Genomic DNA, 24,601 nt, shown 5'->3' on the forward strand with positions numbered 1-24,601 from the left:
TGTCTTGGTAGCTTGTTGAGATTTTTCAGTTATTCTTGGCTTTAGGCTTGGTCTTGTACAAACTACTCTAGCAGAAGTTCCCAATCTCCTCTTGAAAATTATTCTTTTCTGTTGCTGATGACATATCTGTTTTAAGATGACACTTTAATTCATTACAATAGCTATCTTCTAATTGATTCACTAATATTAGTATATATTAGCAGAGTAAAACATCAAAATGAGTAATACTGTTGGAATTTAGCATGGTTAGATAACTATAACTGATTCCTGTGATTAGATATTTAAATCACACTAGAATTATTTGTATTATTCTCTTTCTCTGACAAAAAGAATGATCTATGAAAAACATATTCCTAGATTTTATAATGTCATTAAAACCCAGCAATGAGGAACACTAAATTATAAAACTTTCCTCTATTGATTTCATTAACTTTTTTGGTCTGGGGATTATTAAAACTACCCTAATTTTCATTGCTCTACTGGCTAATAGGAGTTTCTTTACGGCCTGAACTTACTGAATTAAGAAAACCTTATCCTGGAGTCAGGTCAGACTTTACCTATACTAAACACTCTCCATCTACGAACTCTATAATCTCACCAGCGTGAATTGTATAAAAATAAAGAGACAATGTGAGTGGGAAAGAACATGGGCTAGGAGTTCTTCTAGTCTTGTTCTGCCATCGATTGTGTGATTTGGATCATACAGACTCCTCTAGGTCTCTGTTTCCTTATCTACACTAATAAAAGAGAAACATGCAAATTGGTGTCACTCTGCTACACCCACCAGCCAATCAGGATGAATATGCAAATTAACACAACAAAATGGCGGTTAATTTGCATATGCAGGCACAGAGCGACGACTGAAGACTGAAGATGACTGATGACTGAAAACTGAAGAGGCTTGTCTTCTCTACTGCTGCTGGAGCGGAGAAGCCAAGCCTTGCTGCTGTGGCTGGAGCAGAGAAGCCAAGCCTCAAGGCCTGGGTCCCGGGTGCCGAAGGAAAACCGGTGCCAGGGGAAGGAAGGCCTATTGTGCGAATCTTCGTTCAATGGGCCTCTAGTCTTACCTAATAATAGACAAACATGGTAATTGACCATACCTTCGCTATGCCTCCCATTGGCTAATCAGCAAGATATGCAAATTAACTGCCAACAAAGATGGTGGCTGGCAGCCACACAGCTGAAGCGAGCACGAGGCTTGCTTGCTCCAGTGATGGAGGAAGTCAGGGTTCCCCACCTGCCGCTGCCGGCTCTAAGCTACACTCAAAGCAACAAAGTTTCAATTATAGAAGCTAAACAAACCCCAGATACCTGCTTTCAGCTGGCCATGGCCACGGAGCTGAAGCGCAGGAGGCTTTCCCTCCCTACCGCCCTGGCCGGCTCTGAGCTCCACTCAGGCAACAAAGTCTCAATTATAGAAGGTAAATAAATCCCAGAAAAGAAAAAAGAAAAAAAGGAGAGGCTGGGAGCTTCTGATGCTGCGGAGGCTTGGCCAGCCTGAAAATGGCCCTCAGCCTTTCACCCAGACTGGCCAGGCACCCTAGTGGGGACCCCCCACCCTAAAGGTGGTGTGGCCAGCCTGAAAATGGCCCTCAGCCCCTCACCCAGACTGGCCAGGCACCCCAGTGGCACCCCAGTGGTGACCCCCACTCTGAAGGGCAAACCAGCCGGCCCCCACCCATGCACCAGGCCTCTATCCTATATAATAAAAGGGTAATATGCAAACTGACCCTAACAGCAGAAAGACTGGGAATGACTGGTCACTATGACACACACTGACCACCAGGGGGCAGACGCTCAATGCAGGAGCTGCCCCCTGGTGGTCAGTGCATTCCCACAGGGGGAGCTCTGCTCAGCCACAAGCCAGGCTGACAGCTGCCAGTACAACGGTGGTGGTGGGAGCCTCTCCCGCCTCCTCAGCAGCACTAAGGATGTTAGACTGCAGCTTAGGCCTGCTCTCCACTGGCAAATGGACATCCCCCGAGGGCTCCCGGGCTGCCAAAGGGATGTCTGATTGCCAGCTTAGGCCCAATCCCCTGGGGAGTGGGCCCAAACCAGCAGGTGGTCATCCCCCAAGGGGTCCCAGACTGTGAGAGGGCACAGGCCGGGCTGAGGGACCCCCACACCCCATGCACAAATTTTTGTGCACCGGGCCTCTAGTCTACACTAATAAAAGGGAAACATACAAAATTGATTGCCCCTCCACTATGTCCACCAACCAATCAGGGCGAGTATGCAAATTAACCCAACAAAGATGGCTGTGGCCACGGAGCTGGAGGCTTGGGTTGCCCCTGGCAATGAAGGAAGCCAAGCTTCCTGCCTTCCCTGGCCACCGCTCAAGGAGGGGCTGGGGGCTTGGTCTCTGGGGGGTGTGGCCAGCCTGAAAACGGCCCTCAGCCCCTCACCCAGACTGACCAGGCACCCCAGCGGGACCCCCCCCACCCTGAAGGGGCTGTGGCCAGCCTGAAAACGGCCCTCAGCCCCTCACCCAGGCTGGCCACACCCCAGTGGAGTAGGAGTCCCTGCTGCGGGGCTTGGCCAGCCTGCAAACAGACATCATCCCCTCACCCAGGCTGGCCATGCCCCCATGGGGGGGAGGGTCCCCGCTGGGGGGCATGGCCAGCCTGAAAACAGCCATCAGCCCCTCACCCAGGCTGGCCAGGCACCCCAGCAGGAACCCCCACCCTGAAGGGAGTGTGGCCAGCTTGAAAACAGCCCTCAGCCCTTCACCCAGGCTGGCCATGCACCCCCAGCAGGAACCCTTACCCAGTGGGGGTGTGGCCAGCCTGCAAACCACCAATGGCCCCTGGCCCAGGCTGCCTCACACCCCAAGGGAACCCCCACCCTGATCCGGGACATCCTTCAGGGCAAACCAGCCGGCCCCACCTGTGCACCAAGCCTCTATACTAATAAAAGGGTAATATGCTAATTAGACTGGGAAACCTTCCAGGAGACCTTCCAGATGTTCTTCTGGACAAAGCCATGGTGGCGGGGCCGAGGTAGAGGAGGTTAGAGGCCAAGAGGGGAGGGCAGTTGTGAGTGATCAGGCCAGGATGGGACGGCAGTTGTGGGTGATCAGGCTGGTGGGGGGGGGGCAGTTGGGAGCAAGCAGGCCATCAGTGGGGGTCAGTTGGGGGTGATCAGGACTGTGGGGGGCAGTTTGGAGTGAGCAGGCCAGCAGGGGGTCAGTTAGGGGCAAGCAGGCCAGTGGGGAGGGGAGGTGGAGGTGAGCAGGCTGGCGGCAGGGGCAGTTGAGGGTGAGCAGGCCAGCAGGCAGAGTGGTTAGGGGCAATAAGGCAGGCAGGCAGGTGAGCAGTTAGGAGCCAGCAGTCCCGGATTGTGAGAGGGATGTCTGACTGCTGGTTTAGGCCTGATCCCTGTAAACTGGCAGTAGGACAGCCTTCCAGGGGTCCCAGATTGGAGAGGGTGCAGGCTGGGCTGAGGGACACTTCCCCCCATGCATGAATTTCGTGCACTGGGCCACTGGTCCTATAAAATAAAAGCCTAATATGCAAATCAACTGAATGGCGAAATGACTGGTCACTATGATGTGCACTGTCCACCAGTGGGCAGAGCTCAACGCAGGAGCTGCCCCCAGCCAGCAGGCCCCAGGCCAGCCAAGGCGGGTGCCAGTGGGGGCCCAAAATTGCCCCACCGGTCACCCTGCAGAGGGAGGTGACCAGTGGCAGCGGTGGGGGACAGGGCTGATGAGCAGGCGCCGCCAGGCCGGCCAAGGTGGGTGTCAGTGGGGGCCCCTGATCACCCTGCCGGTTGCCCCACAGATTGGCCCTGATTGCTGGCCAGGCCTAGGGACCCTACCTGTGCACAAATTTCATGCACCGGGCCTCTAATCTATAAAATAAAGCAATGTAATTGATTCTCTGCTTGCTGAGACATGGGGTTTATGCTGTCTTCTTCTTACCTGGCTTTAATCTGGTAGATACTTGTAACTACTCCAACCAATAGGGTATGGTAGAAATGATGCTGTTTTACTTCTGAGGCTAGATCATAAAACAGACATAGCTTCTATTTGGCTTTTTCTCTTTTGGGACTCTGGCTCTTGGAACTCAATAACCCTGCTATACTGAAGCCCAATTAGTTTGTGCAGAGAGACCAGATGGAGAGAGAGCCAAATGGAGAGAGACCCCTATGGAGAGATCTATTTTTCCTTTTTCAGCTTCTCCCTGTATCCTGCCTGCAGAGGTAACTGGTTTCTCCAGTTCCTGGGTCCTTCTATAGAACTGACTTACTTCTCATTGGCTCTCCTTACTGTATATAGGTGCTTAGTTTTTAACTTTCTCTGGTATGTTAGGTTAATGACCATCTATGCTTCTGTTTTCCAGATTTCAAAATTTTGTCTTTATCACTCATTTGCAGCTATCTACTTTCCTGTATTCTTTATCCTTGGGGATTTATGTCTTTATTTCTCTTATTTTGTTTAATAAGGCTCAGAATGAAACAGATAAATGCTTATATTTTTATAAGCTCCATGTTTAACTGGAAGTATCCTGTTTTTCTTTGTAGATTTTATATTACAACTCCATTTTCCTTTTGGTTTTGAGTAATATTTGAGAGTTCTGACTATGACAACTACTAAAACTTCCCAGGATCAGATATCTGCTATGATGTTTCTAGTGAAAGATACTATTAGATGTCTTGTTTTAGTAGCCTTTGGAGGAAAGAGTGGGAAGGAAACCCCTCACACATATAAAATCAGTTGTTTTGTTTTTATTTTTAAATAATTAATAGACTGGTTTTTTGAGTAGTTTTATTTTTACAGAAAAAATTGAGTGGAATTATCAGTTGATTTTTTTTTTTTTTTACAAAGCTACAAAGGTAATTCATTGGAGAAAAAAATATCCTTTTCAACAAATAGTGCTGGAACAACTGGGTACTTGCATACTCAAAGTTAAGCTTTCATCCATACTTTATACCATATACAAATATGAACTCAAAATATCTCATAGCCGTAAATCTATATATATATAAAGAGCCAGTGTCTGTAACATCCAAAACAACTGAAGGCTTTACCGACCGGAAGTCAGTCCTGCAGTCAGGGCTGGGTTGTTGTGGCAACATAGCACTGACTGCCGCCGCTGTAGGCTCTGTAACCCAGCCCTAACTGCGAGGGGAGTTCAGATCAGGCCCAGAGAGAGGCCGGGAGAGAGAAGCAGGGTTTGATCTGTAGCCTCTGTGGCAGCTGTTGATCAGCACTTGCCTCTCTTTCTCTCAGGCCTTCACCAGGGCTGCTGATTAGCCCCACCTCTCTGATCAGGCCCATTGATAGGCCCGGAGACACTGACTGGCATAGACACCAACTAATCAGAACCAAATCTGGGTGAACTGCAAAGGCAGAACCTAAGGTGGGGGCTGAGGAGGGGTTTTAAGGGCAACAGCTGTTTGGTGTAAGGTGTAAGAAAGCAGTTCAATTTTTTAATGACCGGTTTGGCAGTATAGTGCATATGGCTGGCTATCAGTCCAGATATAGGGATTATGTGTTTTTGCCTGCCAAGAGCATCTCCTCCTGATGAAAAAGGCTCCCCACCCCCATTTAAGCAATCCCACCCTATATAATTTATCTATACTACTAAAAGGGTAATATGCTAATTAGACTGGGTCAACCGGCCATCTTCCAGACATCCAACTTCTTTCCTGAAAAAGCCATGGTGATGGGGGCTGAGGCAGAGGCCATTAGGGGTGAGATCAGGCCATCAGGGGAAGGCAAGGGAGAGCAGTTGGAGTGAGATCAGGCTGGCAGGGGAGGGCAGTTAGGGGCGATAAGGCAGGCAGAGGCAGTTGGGGGTGAGATCAGGCTGTCAGGAGAGAGCAGTTAGGGGTGAGAGGTTAGGGTGATCAGGCAGGCAGGCAGAGGCAGTTAGGGGTGATCAGGCAGGCAGGCAGGTGAGCAGTTAGTAGCCAGCAGTTCCAGATTGCGAGAGGGATGTCCGACCGCTGGCAGTCAGATATCCCCCAAGGGGTCCCTGATTAGAGAGGGTGCAGGCTGGGCTGAGGGAACACCCGCCCCTCCCCATGCATGAATTTCATGCACCGGGCCACTAGTATAAAATATAACGTGTAAAATGTATAGGAGAAAACAGGTGAAAGCCTTTCTGACCTTGGGTTAGATAGATGGCTTAGGTACAAAAATAAAACTTGCTAAGTTAGTCTTCATCAAAATTAAGAAGTTCTCTTCAAAAGACACTGTGAAGAGAATGAAAGAACTGGGAGAATATATTTACAAACCACATATTTGATAAAAGACTACTATCCAGAATATACAAAGAACTCTGAAAACACAGCAATGAAAACAAAAAAACTCAGTTTTAAAAAATGGATAAAATTGTTGAATAGACACTTCAGCTAAGAGGATATATGATGACAAATAAGCACATGAAAAAATTCTAAACATCATTAGTTATTAGGGAAATGTAAATAAAAACCACAATGGAACACTCCTTTATACTACTAGTAATTAGAATGTCTAACAATAAAAGGGTTGACTATACCAAGTGTTGATGAGGATATGGAGCAACCAGAACTCTGATACATGGCTGGTGGGAATGTAAAATGACATGCACACTTTGGAAAACAGTTAAATATGCACCTACCCTAGAATATAGTCATCCCCCTCCTAGGTATTTACCCAAGAAAAAAATGAAAGTGTATATCCATACAAAGACCTGTACACTAATGTTCATAACAGTTTTATTTGTATTAATCATAAGAATTGGCAAACAATTCAAATGTACATCAACAAGTGAACGGATGAAGTGTAAATTAAAACAATGAAATAATATGTAGTAACAAACAGAAATTAACTATTGTTACATGAACAACATAAATAAACTTAAAAATTACTATGAGTTAAAGCAGCCCAACTCAAAAAGAGCCCGTGCTGAATGAGTCCATTCCCATAGAGTCCTAGAGTATGGAAACCGATCTGTAGAGACAGCAAGTAGCTTAGTGGTTGCCTGAGTCCAAGGTGTGGCAGAAGTAAGGAGGGATTATAACGGGCAGGAGGAAGCATTTGAAATGATGGCTATGGTTGCGGGTGATGGTTTATTGTGTATATATATGTTAAAACTTACCAAATTGTACACTTTAAATACGTGCAGTTCATTTAATGTCAATTCTGCCTCAACAAAACTATCAAAATAGGGTGACCTCGATATTTTTGTCTTGAATGTCTTTTAGTGGTGTTAAGGGGGAAAAAACCAACAAACCCAAAGGTAAATGAGAAATTCTATCTCTGAAGAGTTAAAAGTCATCATTTGAAAATGCTCCACTAACGTGAAGTGTTTCTTGCCTCTTCTCATTTGGAAATATAAAATGATGACTAAAAACTACTCAACATGCATGCCAAATTGAAGTTGATTAACCTCTGACCTTTACACATCATTTAATGAGGCAGTATGCACGCTGGCATGAAAAAGCTCTGTCAAAATGCTGAGTTTGAGATGATTCCTTTTTCTGGAGCTCTTTGTTTTGCTCCCAGCCCACATAATTTGACCCTTGTCATGCTCGTACAAGGCTGGGGGCTTTTTGTGAATCCCAATCAGTCACAGTTGTTGGCAGAGCAGCCTGGTGGAGAATGACAGTATGGCTTTTCATGTATAAAAAGATGTATGTGATCAACAGAAAATAAAATTTCCTTTTGTCTCTGGTGAGTCCAATTTAGCAATCATTATGGTATTTGAAGAAAATGTCAGTGTAGTGATTTTGTTTAGATTATCTTGTATCTTGATGAGCTAAGAAAAGAGAGCGGATGCCAGAGAGGTGTGTGATAGCAACTGACTGAATTTTCTGTGCTGTACACAAAGGCTGGAAACAAATTGCCCGCAGATTGAAATAATTTCCACGGGGTCACAAATGTCAACAACATCTTTCAGAATTGGTTTTCTTTCATGATGTTGTCCAGCTATGAAAACGAGCCCTGCATTAAACATATTTAGAGCCTTTAGAGGACAACTTGAAGCTCTTGGTGATGTGTCATCCTTTTATATTATTTATTCATACCACTATTATCATTGTGATTGTCAGCGTCATTATTAAACATTTATTGATTGTCATGTGCAGGGATTAAAAAAACCCACGGAAACTATACATTTAAGGGAATGTGAAATTTAAATACTCTATATAGTTTCATTTAAACATGTGACAGGTCTGCATATGATAAAAATATCCATAATTCTCCCATAAGCAATGGAAACTTTTAAAAAATGAGCTTTCAAAAGCAATATAGTACCAGTATTAGAGAGAGGCTAAAGCAAATCCTTCTAGTTGCCTAAGGGACTATTAAAGCTCTTTAAATGGAGAATATTAATTTGGGCCTTAATTTCATAGAAACTGCTTGCTATCTGAGAGAGGCCACGATGTAAGATGATATTCTTATTTGTTCACATGATTAAGAATAAAATATGTAAACTCTTAGAGGGAAAGGAGACCCTATCATCTATCTCACATCTTATCAGGTATGCATTCATTTTTTTCATGCATTAATTCAGTAATACTTACTAAGCAGCTACTATCTAGGAATACATGAAGATACACATAGGTGAAAAGCAATTACTTTGGTGAGAATATGACAGCACAGAGGTATGATCTACGTATAATGAGAGGCACAGAAAAGGCTCCTAAGTTCATGTTTTGGGTGGTGGTCGTGGTGCTCAGAAAAAGCTTTTTGGAGGAAGTGATGCTTCAGTGAAGATCTGAAAGATGAATAAGAATTATCAAGGCAAAGGGAGAAAGGAGGTAGAAGAAGGTCAAGGGCAGAGGCCAGCACATGTGAAAGCTCAGAGGGGAGAGAGCAATCATGGCACTTTTGGAGAAATAAATGTAGTTCAGTCTGGGTGGGGTACAGAATGAATGGAGCAGTGGTGAGGCATATAACTGGGAAGGTAAGCAAAGGCCAGAGTAAGGCCTAACATATAAGTTCAATTACCTAGCACACAGAGTAGTGTAAGCATGAGATTTACTTGCTTAGACTGTCACTTTAGAAAGGGCTTAATATTGTCTGATGAGAAGAACAGTAATTAGATTTGAAAGCAGATTATTATAAAATATTATAATGGAAATTTGTTAAATATATTAGTGTTAATAAATATATTGTGATTTATTTAATCCTTTTGAGGTATATGTAATTTGGGTAGTTTTAATTGTATCTTATTGTCATATTCCTTTAAGTCTCATATCCATGTATGAATATATAATTTAGAATTTAAAACCATAGGTACTAAGCTACTTTGCCTGGAGGTGGGGAGATAGAAGCCTCTTCTATTTCACTAAGCTAAGAAAAAAAAAATCTTTATGCACCAAACACATTCATAGTGTTCTCAAAGACACAGGTTCCATGAAAACCATCTAAAATGGAAATAGAAGAGAGAAGAATCCTGTAATACTTACTCATCATGTGAGTTGGGTTTGTATTTTGTGACTTAATTAGGAGAACTCAATGCATTTGAGAACTGGAAATTAGGGCCAGAAGTTTGTATTTTGAGGTCAAGTTTTTCTGCATTGCTATGTGTGAACCATTGTATGAAGTAGTTAATTCATGGGTTCAGCTAACGTTAATGAGTGCAGACCGTATGCCAAGCATGGTGCCAGAAGTCCGAAAGGACAAGACAAATGCAACCCTTGCCCTCCGGGAGCATATGGTCAGTTTGTGAGGAAGAGACACATGGACTACTTAGTAAGTGGGAGGCAAGGACGGTAGAATGTCAGTGCACAACTGAGGCAGTAATGTGCTCGAGTGCAAGATAGAGGAGGGTGGTTTGGATAACTCTCCAGTCTCTGAGGAATCCATGGAAATTCTCCAATATATTTTTATGTTCAGGGAACTTTTAGCTCATATTCAATTATCAGCACTTTAATTTTTACAGATCAATTTTGGTTTTTCAGTATATATAGGGTGTCCCCAAAAATGCACACACACTTAATCAGCTGATAGCTCAATTGGTGTTTCTTTCTTTTCATATTTAACCAATTGGAATTAATAATTATTTAAAGTGCGTATACATTTTTTTGGAACACCCTGCAGGCTAGGAATTTTGCTGCAGAACCTCGCTGTTGGGGTGATAGAAGGACTCACTCAAAAGTCACTGATCACTGCAGGATCAAGGAAAAGTTTGGAAGGTGGAATTTAAATGAACTTTTTTTTTTTTTTTTTTTTTTTTTAGAGAAGACATGAGCCTGGACTTGGCTTGGGCACTCCATGATTCTTGGTGGTGGTCAAGCCCCAGATTATGTTAAAAAGAACAGTTTTTGCTCCTTAATGAAGAGTGCTTTTCAAATGTTGTTATAATTTTCACTTTACAAAACTCTTGTATGTTAAAGTCCATACGTTTGTTTAATTGATGGGCAAACTGGGTCCATGGAGATTAAACCAAACAACAGGCTTGATATGCTTTTCACCTCTTATTTGCTTATGCTAAGTCACACGATTGTTTTGATTGCAGAGTAGACCCTTTAATTAAATGAATGGATATGAAGCTGGGCTTATACGGGGTTTACTATAGTAAGACATGGTTCGGCCTGCATCTTAAAAGGACTTTATGCATCTTTGATGGGAATAGAATAATCATAGTTGGTAAAATGTCATAGAGGTGATACGTTTTAATTTCTTTGAGTTTATTTGGTAATGAGATTTGTTTGAGGGTGGACCTAGATCTGAGAAAGCAAAAATATAGCCCTACAGTGGTTTTAATGAATGTTTTAATTATGCTTTTAAAAAAATTACTGGAAATAAAAGTCTTCTGTTCTAACATTCTAGCACATTCCCAAGAAGCTTGCTTTCTTGGGGCTCTCTGATTTAAGAAGTCATATAGTATGTGTGTTAAGTTATTTGATACACTCCAAGGGGAAATATATATATATATTTTGTGATATATATATAAAATATATTACAAAATTTGGCTTCTATAAGCTGCATGTCTGAACAACTCATCTTTTTCACAGAGAGAAAACTATTTCATATGATTGTGGACCTAACAATTCAAATCCATGTGCCCAGTTGTTGGTGCATGACTCATGGAAATAGGTTTGTTTGTTTGTTTATTTATTTATTTATGTACTAGAGGCCCAGTGCACGAAATTCATGCACTTGGGGTGGGAGGTCCCTCAGTCAGGCCTGCCCTCTCTCGCAGTCCGGGAGCCATCAGTTGGACATCCTTAGTGCTTCCGTGGAGGCGGGAGAGGCTCCTGCCACCGCTGCTGCACTCGCCAGCCATGAGTCCGGCTTCTGGCTAGGTGGCACTTTCCCTGTGGGAGCGCACTTACCATCAGGGGGAAGTTTCTGTGTTAAGCGTCTGCCCCCTGGTGGTCAGTGCGTGTCATAGGGACCAGTTGTTCTGCTGTTTGGTAGATTTGAACATTAGCCTTTTATTATATAGGACTAGGGGCCCGGTGCACAAAATTCGTGCACTGGGTGTGTGGGGGGGGTGTCCCTCAGCCCAGCCTGCCCCCTCTCACATACTGGGAGCCCTCAGGCATTGACCCCCATCACCCTCCAATTGCAGGATCGGCCCCTTGCCCAGGCCTGACACCTCTGCCAGAGGTGTCAGGCCTGGGCAGGGGACCCTCATTTCCCCCCATCACTGGTTCTGCCCCCAGCCCAGACCTGATGCCTCTGGCCCAGGCGTCAGGCCTGGGCAGGGGACCCCCAGACCCCTCCGATTGCTGGCTCTGCCCCCGGCCCAGGCCTGATGCCTCTGGCCAGGATTCAGGCCTGGGCAGGGGACCCCCCAATTCCCCCCATCACTGGCTCTGTCCTTGCCCAGGCCTGATGCCTCAGCCAGAGGGGTCGACCCCCATCACCCTCCGATCGCCTGATCGGCCCCTTGCCCAGGCCTGACGCCTCTGCCAGAGGTATCAGTCTTGGACATGGGACCCCCATCTCCCCCCATCACTGGCTCTGACCCCCGCCCAGGCCTGATGCCTCTGGCCCAGGAATCATGCCTGGGCAGGGGACCCCCATCTCCCTCTGATCGCTTGCTCCACCCCCCCGCCCAAGCCTGATGCCTCTGACCCATGCTTCAGGCCTGGGCAAGGGGACCATCATATCCCCCCAACCCCCGGCTCCGCCCCCCACCCAGGCCTGATGCCTCGGCCAGAGGAGTTGAACCTCGTGGGTTGAGGGCGTGAGTGCGGTCGGACGCCGCAGCCGCCCCGCCGGCCTGCATCCAGGTCTGCCGGTGGGATCGGGTCTCGGGCGACCGCCGGCACTCACACCCCCAACCCGCTCTCAGATGGCGCTGTACCATCCTGCCTGCAATATGCAAATTAGCCGCCATCTTTGTTGGCGGTTAACTGCCATCTTAGTTGGCAGTTAATTTGCATATCTCGCTGATTAGCCAATGACAAGGGTATCGGTCGTACGCCAATTACCATTTTTCTCTTTTATTAGTGTAGATTTATTGTTAATCCTCACCTGAGGATATTTTTCCATTGCTTTTTTAGAGAGAGTGGAAGAAAGAGGGAAAAACAGAGAGAAGCCTGGGCTGGGGAGGAGTCTGCAACCGAGGTACGTGCCCTTGACCTGAATCAAACCTGGAACCCTTTTGTTTGCAGGCTGACACTCTAGCCACTGAGCCAAACTGGCTAGGGTGAAATGGATTTTTTTTTAGACTGTACTATGGGTATACACAAAGAGGCCAGTCTTAAATGATTTTGAGACTTAATTAGTGAAACATTAATGGGAAATCCCCTTGAGGTAGGTTCTCTATTATGCTGCTGTGCCTGATGGGCTACTTTATAGAGAAACCAGTGTATAAGATGGCTTTGGGAATTAGCAGAAACCTGTACCATTTACATAAAGATATAGGCATAGTGTACTAATGGATCTTGTTTGATTTAAAATATTGTTGCCTTTGTTCACTATTTTGCAAAACCTAAAAAAATGACTAGTGGACAGAGCCTAGGGCAGTGATGGCGAACCTTTTGAGCTCTGCGTGTCAGCATTTTGAAAAACCCTAACTTAACTCTGGTGCCGCGTCACATATAGAAATTTTTTGATATTTGCAACCATAGTAAAACAAAGACTTATATTTTTGATATTTATTTTATATATTTAAATGCCATTTAACAAAGAAAAATCAACCAAAAAAATGAGTTTGTGTGTCACCTCTGACACGTGTGTCATAGGTTCGCCATCACTGGCCTAGGGTGTCTCAAACATAAGGAAAAGCCACCCCCATCTGAGTAATTTCAGAGTATTTAATAATTTTTTGTGACTTTTATATGTCAAAGTTCTTGTGTAATCTGAGAAATCATGACTGTAGAAACAGCAGCACAATTAGTTGTTTATTTTATTCCAGTGCTGGGCAGTGGAGCTGCGGAAAACAGTTTTGCAGTTCTGTCTTCGTTGTTGGGAAAAGCTGAATTTCACACTACCACTTATTAGCTATGAGATCCTGGACAAGTTTTCTCTTTCTTTTTCCTTTCTTTCCCTTCCTTCCTTCTGTTAGCACAGCAAAAGAGAAGGGAGCTAGACTGGCTGAGCCTGATGAAAACTGGAAGATACCGCTTCAGGCACCCTCAGGGGAAAGCCACTTCTTCCAAAGGGGCCTTAATCCTGGGAAGATCAGCTCTCCAATCTAGCCCCGGGGCAACCAGTCATCAGCTGGAATTACCAAGGGGGGTGGGGAGGTATGGGGGTAGGCACGTGCCCGGTAGAAGCCAACTTGGTGCAGGAGAAGGTCCTTCTGCTTTGAGGCATGTGCAGTAGGAGCCAAGATGGTGACCATAAAGGGGAGGTGTCTGGCCTGGGAAAAGAATCGGGTTGGATGGGGGTATGAAACCCCAGAATATCTAGGAAAGGGATTGATAGGGGGAGGGGCCAGCACAAGGATTAAGAAAAAGATTGGTTAGTTTGAAAGAAAACCTGCCTTCTCCCAAGCCTGAAGTAATATAATCAAAACTTAACAAAAGCCCATCTCCGCAGCCCATGTGTGCATTGGTGTGCTGGTGTGCACAAGCTCTCTCCCAGTAGCAGCTGGCGGGCCTGGCAGTGACTCTGATCCAGCAGAGCTCCAAGCATGGGCCTGGGTGTGGCAGCACAGTGCTGGCAGGAGCACAGCCAAGAACAGAGACTGTGCTGGACCCCCAGAGCCCAGGGTGGTGTCGTTATAGTTCTGGATCCTGACCCTCCCGGTGGGGATTTATGCTCATCAGGCCCAAGACTTAGTCCACAGTGAGATGAAGTTAAGCCAACTAGGCATGGATAAGATACCAGGCAATTGGGGACAGTCTTCTGTGTTTGCTCCAACTCCAATAAATCTTATGACATCACATCCTCCTATGCCACTTCATCCTCCTAGGCATGGGTCCCCAAAATGCTTCTCTTGTGAATGTGAAAGAGCCCTATTTCCACCAGCAGCCCTTCCTTCCTTCCTTCCCTCCCTCCCTTCCTCTCTCCCTTTTCCTTCCTTCCCTTCCCTTCCCTTCCCTTCCCTTCCCTTCCCTTCCCTTCCCTTCCCTTCCCTTCCCTTCCCTTCCCTTCCCTTCCTTTCCCTTTCCTAACTTCTGTTTCCACATCTGTAACATGTGGATTACAAGAAAACCTATCTGAGAGGGTAGTTTTGAGAATGAAATGGGACATTTAGGTAAAGAATAGGCCCTGACACCTAGGCAGTGCTCAACAAGTATGATCTTGCTTCTGTCGGCCTGTTAGGTGTCTATGGGACCCAAGGAAAAAGGACCTTCTTTGTAAATTTGCTTGTGGTGTTCTTTTCATAGGAATTTGCCTGCCTGAAGATAAAAGCTGTGGCAGATATTAGCTCATGTTCTAAGAGTAAGGGTGACCCTAGGAGAAGCAGAGTTTGATGGAGAATGCCTTGGCCAGGGGTTCGAAAACTTGGCACTTTGGTCCAGAGTTTGAAACTCACTGTGTGACTTTAGATTCTACAGACTTCATTTCTCTCCTCTCTAGTACATAGGAACTTAGAAATATTTATTGTCTGAATGAAGGAAATAATCTGTAAAATGAAGTGATTGGATGAAATGATCCAATCCAAATCCTCTTTTGGGGCTCCCATTCTAATGGAAAAAGTTCCGCAGTGATTGGACATTTGCTCTAACCACCACATAGGGCTTTCTGTGGGGTACTTCCAATTGATTTGATTGACACCAGCTTTGGGTGGTGGTGTGCTTGTGAGAATGATACTGGTTTAAGAAAGTAGCTGCAGAGGAATAAAGAAATGGTTTTATCAGAAGCTAATAAAAGAACTAGGATACTCCCATAGACAATCAGCCCTCTAATCTCCATTGCCTCTGAGCATGTGCCATTATATTTTCCTGTTATTCTTTTTAGCTACTAAAGAGAATAGGACTATATCCGACCAAGCTCTATCTTATATGTTTATTTGAATTCTTTCTTCTTTTTTTTTTTTCAAGATTGCCCTTGGTATTTTAACTCAATTTCATGAAAGATTTTCATTGAGGGCAAGCACAGGGCAAGGGGACAGTAATATGATATAAACTCATCATGAACTTTTATGCATGGTTCTGAGCTCTTAATGTTTTAAGGGATAATCAGACTGCTTCTTTCTACTCTTTTGGGGTTGGATATAAGAGCAGTTCATGAGAAGTCGCCCTTACGACCATGTGCCTAAGTGTACTTTGAGATGTAGTTCTTCCACATTCATCATACTAGGGCAGGGGTGAGCAAACTTTTTGACTCGAGGGCCACAATGGGTTCTTAAACTGGACCGGAGGGCCGGAACAAAAGCATGGATGGAGTGTTTGTGCGAACTAATATAAATTCAAAGTAAACACCATTACATAAAAGGGTACGGTCTTTTTTTTTTTTTTTTTTAGTTTTATTCATTTCAAACGGGCCGGATCCGGCCCGCAGGCCGTAGTTTGCCCACGGCTGTACTAGGGTGTGGGAAGTTGCCAGGCTCATTCATAGTACCTGAGCTGCCTTGTTCTTCCAGTCTGGGTGAGGATCAACCAGAATGATTTACTTAAGAAGTAGGGCGGAGAACCAAAACGGCGGCATAGGTGAATACCTGTACTTGCTGCCTTCCACAACCACATCAAAATTACAACTAAAATACATAACAACTATCATCCAGAACCAAGGGGAAGCTGGCTGAGTGGAACCACTACAACTAGAGAGATAAAGAAGAAAGCGCATTGAGACTGGTAGGAGGTATGGAGGCACAGAATGGGCTGGCACCCAGGTGTGCTGCTTTTTAATTGGGAGGGAGATACAAGCTCCTGCTTGCTCTGAGCTCCAGTGCAGGGTGAGGCTCTGGGGGACCCAGTCACATATGGGGAGAAACTGGACTGTCTGGCATCAGGGCAGGAACACTGGGGCGGCTTTCTTTCAGATGGAGGTGCTTGCAAGGGTCATTGTTCCTGTGCTGGAACCTCCCTGGTCCAGGGCTGACTGGCAGCCATTGCTGTTTGCTCCACCCTGGAGATTCCCTGAGACCCTGCCCTACCCAATTTTCAACCCCACCCAAGCTGTGTGCAGCAGCTTTTGCATATGAATGGCCTGTCCTTTCTCAGCCTAAAACCTGTCAAACAAGCTGCAGCTGGGTCAGGGAGCCCCAAAGCTATCAAAAGAAGGCCCAAGCCTGGCACCAGCACCAACCTGCCTTGCTTCACAGCTGGGCCTCGTCTGGGCACTTCCAAACCCGATACAAAGAGGAGGAATCTGCAGATATCTCTGTAGCTCCTGCTGGGTGGCTGCTGGAAGTGACTGACTTTGCACCTTCTCGGAGATCCAAGAGCCAGTGTGCCCAGTGGTCAGTGTGATACCATACCAGATTACAACTCTTCACATCAATTAGTGACACACTTAAGGGCCAGATTCAGTGGGCACCAAAGCCCCACTGAAGCAAGTCCTGCCCCATAAGGGTGTCTCTTGCACAGCAGCTCTTTTATTGTAGACACAGCTGGTGCTCACAGCCAATTGGCCTGGAGGTCAATTCCTCCCAGTGATAGCAACAGCAATCAAGGCTCACTACAAGACTGTGCACACAGCTCACAAAGGGGTGCACCAAGATTGTCCACCTCAGGTGATTGGGGAAGCTGAGCCACTGGGCCTATAGGACACCTACTACACAAGGCCACTCTATTAACTCAAGGAGACTTAGCAGCTACCCAATACATTGAAACAAACACAGGAAAGCAGCCAAAATGTGGAGACAACAAAACATGTCACAAAGGAAAGAAATGGAAGAAAGCAAACTACTAGATAGAGAGTTCAAAACCACAGTTATAAGGTTACTCAAGAATCTTATAGAAACCTCTGAGGAACTTAGTGAGACCTTCAAGAATCTTAGTGAAAATGCAAAAAAAAAAAAAAAAAAAATGGAAAAAGACTAGTCAGAAATTAAGCATACACTGACTGAAATAAAGAATAATATACAAAGATTCAACAGTAGACTAGAGGATCCCAAGAATCAAGTCAAAGATTTGAAATATGAAGAGCAAAAAACACCCAACCGGAAGAGCAAAAAGAAAAAAGAATACAAAAATATGAAGATAGTGTAAGGAGCCTCTGGGACAACTTCAAATATACTAACATTCGAATTATGGGGGTGCAAGAAGAAGAGAGAGAGCAAGATATTGAAACCCTATTTGAAGAAATAATGACAGAAAACTTCCCCTACCTGGTGAAAGAAATAGACTTACAAGTCCAGGAAGCGCAGAGAACCCCAACCAAGAGGAATCCAAAGAGGACCACACCAAGAGACATCATAATTAAAATGCCAAGGGCAAAAGACAAAGAGAGAATCTTAAAAGCAGCAAGAGAAAAACAGTTAGTTACCTACAAGGGAGTACCCATATGACTGTCAGCAGATTTCTCAACAGAAACTATTCAGGCCAGAAGGGAGTGGCAAGAAATATTCAAAGTGATGAATAGCAAGATTACTCTACCCAGCAAAGCTATCATTTAAATTGAAGGTCACATAAAGAGCTTCACAGGCAAGAAAAAGCTAAAGGAGTTCATCACCACCAAACCAGTATTATATGAAATGCTGAAGGGTATTCTTTAAGAAGAGGAAGAAGATAAAAAATTATGAACAACAAAGTGACAACAAATACATATCTATCAACAAGTGAATCTAAAAATCAGATGAATAAAAAACCTGATGAATAGAACAGACTGGTGAGTTTAATAGAATCAGGGGCATGGAAATGGAGCAGACTGACAATTCTCGGGGGAAGAGGGTGTGTGGGGGGTGCAGGAAGAGATTGGATGAAGATCTTATATGCATGTATGCAGTACCTATGGACACGGACAATGGGGTGGCGAGGGCCTAGGGTGGGGTGGGAACTGGGTGGAGGGGAGCTATGGGGGGAAAAAGAGGAACATCTGTAATAATCTGAACAATAAAGTTTTAGGGAAAAAAAAGAAGTAGGGCGAGGGGAATAAAGAAACCAGAATAAACATTGGAATGGGTCTGATGTGGTTAGAATTTTAAGGAAATAACATTGTAGAACTCTCTCCCTATATACTATATATACCATATTAACATAACATATATGTATATGTCTATTACCATAACATTTAAAGAAAGACTTACTATCAATCAGGGGCTGTATAAACTCTTTGAATGCATCACCTCACTTACTAGTAATCTTCAAAATACCCTATGAGGTAAGTGCTATATTTATCCTCATCTTAAAATGAAGAAACTGAGACACAGAGAAATTAATTTGTCCAAGGTCACGCAGCAAGTGGCAGAACTTGAATTTAAACTCAGAAGGACTTGTTCCAGAGCTTTAGTATAGATACAACTTGTCATAGCCTGGTTGCCCTTTGCTCAGGCAACATGGGACGAAGTCTTGCAGGGGTCCTGCATCTGGAACAGTGCTCTGAATTACCAGGAATGTCAGGACCTCCATCAGAGCCAAAATAGACCCAGCGAAGGTAAGGCACTCCTATAGCTATTTTGGAACCTCGAGTGTCCTAGATTGTCATTCTGTATTTCTGTTAGAGACATACTTACCCTCCTAGTGTCATACTACAGTGACTCAAGCCAGCACCCTCACAATTCTACTTCTCAACCAACTGCTTTTAGCTCCAATTGAAATGAGACCTCACCATCCTATGCTTTTAACTCCAGTGTAGGTGGAATGTTCACCTACATTCTAATAAATTGTCTTGACTTCATAGAGGGCACCACACTCAAATATCTGCTTTCTGTTCTCAGTCTCAACTTAGAAAATACCATAATTAAGAAAAATAATGCCTAGGTCCCCACCCTTGTTTGCATACAGGTATAGTGCTTGCCAGTGGAATGTGAGCAGATGGGGGCCACGTCTGAGTCTGTGTCTTAAGAAACTGGGCATGTGCTTTTCCACAAGTCCTCTTTCCCTTCCTGAGAGCTGGAATACAGAGGTGATTGTGACCTGCCCTCCACCAAATAGACATGGGAGCTTGTTAGAAATTCAAAAACTCAGGCCCCATCCCAGTTCCCTGAACCAGAAGTTTCATTTTTAGCAAGATCTCCAGCTGATTCACATACACATTAAAATCTGATGTACCAACAACAGAAAGACCCTGATTCTCTAAGTGATCACACGAAGCATGGCTTTCCTGGTATGTGAGAGAGGAATAAGCCACCATAATTTGAGGCCTCTTTATGAATGGCTTAGCCTTTATCCTAAGGAATGCAGTACTGTTATCTTGATTTTAAGGACAAGAAAACAGATTGAGAAAGCATATCATCAGGGCCCTCACAGAAAACAAGATTCAACTTGGATGGTTGGAGTAAAGAGATCTTAATAAAGGGAGGATGGGGCAAGGTTAAGAATAGAGGGTTGATATAGGGTCCTCTTCCAAGAAGCTGGGCAGTAAAGAAAAGGAAACTAACTGGGAGCTAGAAATCACAGTCTAGGGCAGGGATGGCGAACCTGTGACACGCGTGTCAGAGGTGACACGCAAACTCATTTTTTGGGTTGATTTTTCTTTGTTAAATGGCACTTATATAAAGTAAATATCAAAAATATACATCTTTGTTTTACTATGGTTGCAAATATCAAAAAATTTCTATATGTGACACGGCACCAGAGTTAAGGTTTTTCAAAATGCTGACACGCCGAGCTCAAAAGGTTCGCCATCACTGGTCTAGGAGTTAGGAACTCAGATATATCTGTGGGCTGTGGGGAAGGGGTAGTGAAATGTAAGTAACTGAGGTTAAAGAGATAATCGATGAGATCTTGAAGGAGGCAAGGGGCAGAATAAAAGCATGGCTTGTAGGGAGAGGGGTGTCTGCTTCTATGAGCTAGGAGGTACGGAGGGACAGGTGTGTGTGGATGTGGTCAATTTATGATGTGTGTGTGTGTGTGTGTGTGTGTGTGTGTGTGTGTGTGTGAGAGAGAGAGACTAGGCTTGAAGGAGCTCATGCCTTCTCTGCAAGCAGGATACCAGGCCTTGTGTTGAGGAGCCATTTCCTGTGCTAGCTGAGGAGATCTTGTATGAATCAGGATGGGGAAGATAGTGAATCCACGTGGGGGAGGTCTACGTCCAATTTGAAAATCTCTCTTGTAAGTGTTCTGCTTTGTTCCTGGGCACAAGGTGGTCAAATTGGAGAGCCACTCTGGTCTGGGAGGAAGTCACGATTCTGGTGAGGAATCTCCTAAGTTAGATACAATTTGATAGAGAATTTCTTTAGAGTAAAGTCTGGACAATGGCGTCAATATCTGAACTACCATTTATCATTGGAAGCACTAAGATTTCTTTATTTATTTTTGTTGTTGTTCATCTGCAGAAGCTGCACCCTGGACCTGGGGCTTGAGACCATGTGCTCACCTGGTTGCTCTGAGAGACCGAGCCCACGTACAATAGAGCAGCTGCTTCAGCCACTCTCTTTCAAGTCTCTGTTTAGAATCACATGAGGAAAATTTGTTTGGTGCCATAACCAAAGTTGGCTGGAAAAATGGGGGCTTTCCCCAGGGACTCAAGTTGCTTGCCACGTATTCTGCAGACTCGGATCAGGGATGCTTGGACCCCAGGATGTTGCCACTTTATAATCATTTCCATGTTAGTCGACTTTGCTGTCCAAACCATGAGGCCAGCTGGTAGCTTCTCTTTGGCAGCTGTTTTAAGAAAAGGATTTCTTTTACAGAGACAATGGATTTTTTCATGCATATTTGAATGGATTTGGGTTCTCTCTTCCAGTGATGAATTGTTTTTCCAGTTGAAAAAAAAAAAAATGAACAAGGACACATAATGCTCAATCTCTCTGTAACTTCTGGCTTCCAGTCCACATGGGAAAAGGGCTCTGCTTTGTACTTGCTGCAGGTAATCATTTTGAGTAATTTTTATATTTAATTGTATATAGGCAGGGGATGATTTTAGAAGCATTAAAGCTTTCACAAGTTTCATATAAGGAAAGATTTGTAGAAACCTAAAAGTTATATAATACAATGCATGAATTACTAGATGTCTAGTCACATAATGTTTTTTTGACATGGATACATTAAATAATTTTATATAAATTCTTGGCATTTTTCTTAACTCCGAGAACTAAATAACTAGGAGAATTACCTTATTTTGAATGCTGTTTCTTGTTAACAGAAAATATAAACTATCTAATTATTTACCAAACAGAAAGAAGCAAATTAAAACTTCGTTAATAGAATAATTTATTACTTGAAGTTTTCTGTGTTATTCTGGCTAGTAGTGCATTTGTTTTGCTATGAAAACAAATTTATTTTTTTAATTATAGGCAAACATATCCAAAAATAAGCATTCATGGAAAAAGTGTCCATAGATATTGTTAAATGAAAAAAAGCAAATTATATGTAGTATGATTCCCAAACTTATGAAACAAGAAGTAATACATGCACATACAAATACACAGAGATGCATTTGATGTATGTCGATGTAAAAAAATAATTGGAAGATATGCTGAAATTTAATTTCATTTTTTATTGACTCTTTCTTGCATTTACTGTTTTCCTGAATGGAGATACTTCCCATGTGTGGCCAGAGGGGAGTAGGTTTTAGGAATAAAGAACATGTTGCTTCTCAGATGAGGATATGGACTGAGGTCTCCTGATGAATTTGAAGTGCTGAGAGGTATCACATTATTTTCCAGGGAGCATATGATGATGCAAAATTGGAAGCCTGAAATAACTGAGCCCTATTTCTTCCCTAAAAATAAAAAAAGTAGTGTTGTACAATCACTTTACTCCTGATTGTTGTAACTCTCAGCACTATATATTTGAGGATGGATAAAATTTATGTAATCGGGGAAAATGATTAAAAGCAAGGGAATTTCCAAGCAATTAACACAAAAATAATGCGATGACCTGTAGAGCATGTACTTGATTTACTAGTAGGTCAAACAAATTCCATTTACTGCACTAACAGGTTTCTAATGAGATGGTGGTTTAGGAAATAAGAATGGAGAATGCCCAAGGAAGAAAAGAACATACAACACATTTTGCCCCGTGTGTCTCTGGCTCATCTGACACCCAGTACAAACGAGCATGTTTTGGGGTGTGTTAAATTGTTATAGAAGGGATGCCAAGTGCTGAACAGGTTCCTACATATAGCAGATTATTATAGCAAAAACACTTTATTATAGCCTAGGAGCCAATATTGTGTGATTTCTGAAAACACACCTACGATTTAAAGTAGGCCCCAAGGGGAGCTCGTGGTGAGCCATCTAGCCCAAGGCAGTTTAATGGGCCGAATTAAGTTCTGGCTAATTTCCTTAGTGCTAGTGTGTCCAGCCCTCTCATTAACCGCACGAGTTACCAATGGAAAACCCGTCTTTGAGTGCAGGGCGCTTTGCTGAAGCGGAGCCAGCATCCTGCGAAGTGCCTGTAAGATTGATGTGGGGTATTCTGAGGTGGTCTGGCGGTCTCCAGAGACTCACAGGCATGGTATAGTGACTCCTGTCAGGGGCTCCTTTGGCCTCAGGGGAAGGTTCTGAGGTGAGACCTTGTACTCATGCCAGGCCTGGTCGCTAAGACAGCCACCCGCGTGTTACTGTGCGGGAAGAGGAGGTTCGGCTCCACAGCTCACCTCTCTTCGCGGGGAGAGGGACTGAAAGGGAGAGCAGAGGACTTGGAGGAGGGATATGAAGTAACGGGAGCGCAGAGGCCGGAGATGAGTCTGGAAAAGACTCCAGGGACGGTCTCTGCAGAAGAAGCCGTCGTCAAGGATAATTTCAAGCCAGAGAGCGTGCCATTTATGGAGTTCAGGGGTCTTAGCAGAGTGTAAAGAAGTGAGAGGGATGGGAGATGAAGAAAACATGCCAAGGTTGCTACAGCGAGCTGGGGGTGGGGGCTGGCGGGGGAGGGTAAACTGGAGTGGAAGGGGTGGGGGGGCGTGAGGGGGATACATAAAATCAAAATGCCTTTGGATTTACAGCGCGAGTGGGTTACCCACACAACACACACTTCTAGAACTTTCTCTGTGAAGACTTCTGCACCTTTATTCGACAAATTCCCATTATGCTATTGTGTTTTCTGTTCGCCAATCTAATGAGCAGACGAATGCTTTTTATAAATGACACTCAAGTAAAGGACTGATGTTCATCGCCAGTCTCTACATCGTCTAGCAGCTTAATGCAGCGGGACAGGGTGAAGAGCAGAGGCACAGGCAGAGCGGACTTTAGCCAGATTGGAGGACGTGGCTAGCACAGAGATATGGGCACGGCGGACATGCTTCGGGTTTATTGTCAAACAGTTCAACTTTTCCTTGCAAGGAAGGGGAGACTCGTTTGTGCATCCCATCAGGCATCGGGGTGATGTCATCCTGGCATGGGGGGAACTCTGAGATGAAAGTACGGCGTATATTGCGACCAGGGGTGTCACTGGAACAACAAAAGAGGGTGTAGTTGGAATCCTGAGAGCACGGCCATAAAGGCCATAAAAGGGAGAAAAAAGGAAGTTGAAAATTCGCCTAAGGATTGTAGCACAGCTCTAGGAAATTGCACAAGTTAGAGAAGACTTATCAGCAGATGTCTGGAGGAACCAACTAGAATAATTTACTTCATATGCTTAAGAAAAACAGCTGCAGAAAATCAATAAAAGGAAAAGTGAGGAGTCAGGGTAGAATAGGGAGGCGTTTTTTTCCAAAGGATCCTCCAAGCCCATGAGGCATCAGAAAAAAGCTATTACATCTATTATGACAGACTTGGTGATTTAAGATAAGTTCTACACTCAGTGAATATAGCATATAGTAAACTATGAACAGCAGGCTTGTAAAATTTCAGCGACTGTGCTTACTTATTTGCCTGTGCTCTGTCATTAAAGAGAAGGCACTTATATCCTCACATACTTTTTGCTTTATGATGCTTTCATCTCTGTAATTCTTTGTGTGTTAAAATAAAAGCTGTCCTTTTAAGATACCAGCATTTTTGCCTTCCTAATGAGCTTCCCTAGCATGTAGGAAAGAAAAGGCAACCTTATGGTTGCAGTTTAGTTTAATGCCTTTGGAGAGTATAAATAACAGTTTGGGCAAAATATCATGAGAACTCTTTCAGTAGTGTCTAATTCAAAGACTTAAAAAAAGTGATTTTTCTAAGAGGAGTTCAGTTATAATACTTCTGTATATAATTGATTATATTTTTCTATGCATATTTATGTTATTATGAAAACTGCTTTTCTGTATTGTAAGGTTAAAGTT

The sequence above is a fragment of the Myotis daubentonii genome, chromosome 1, assembly GCF_963259705.1.
Source record: "Myotis daubentonii chromosome 1, mMyoDau2.1, whole genome shotgun sequence".
Taxonomy (NCBI): Eukaryota; Metazoa; Chordata; class Mammalia; order Chiroptera; family Vespertilionidae; genus Myotis; species Myotis daubentonii.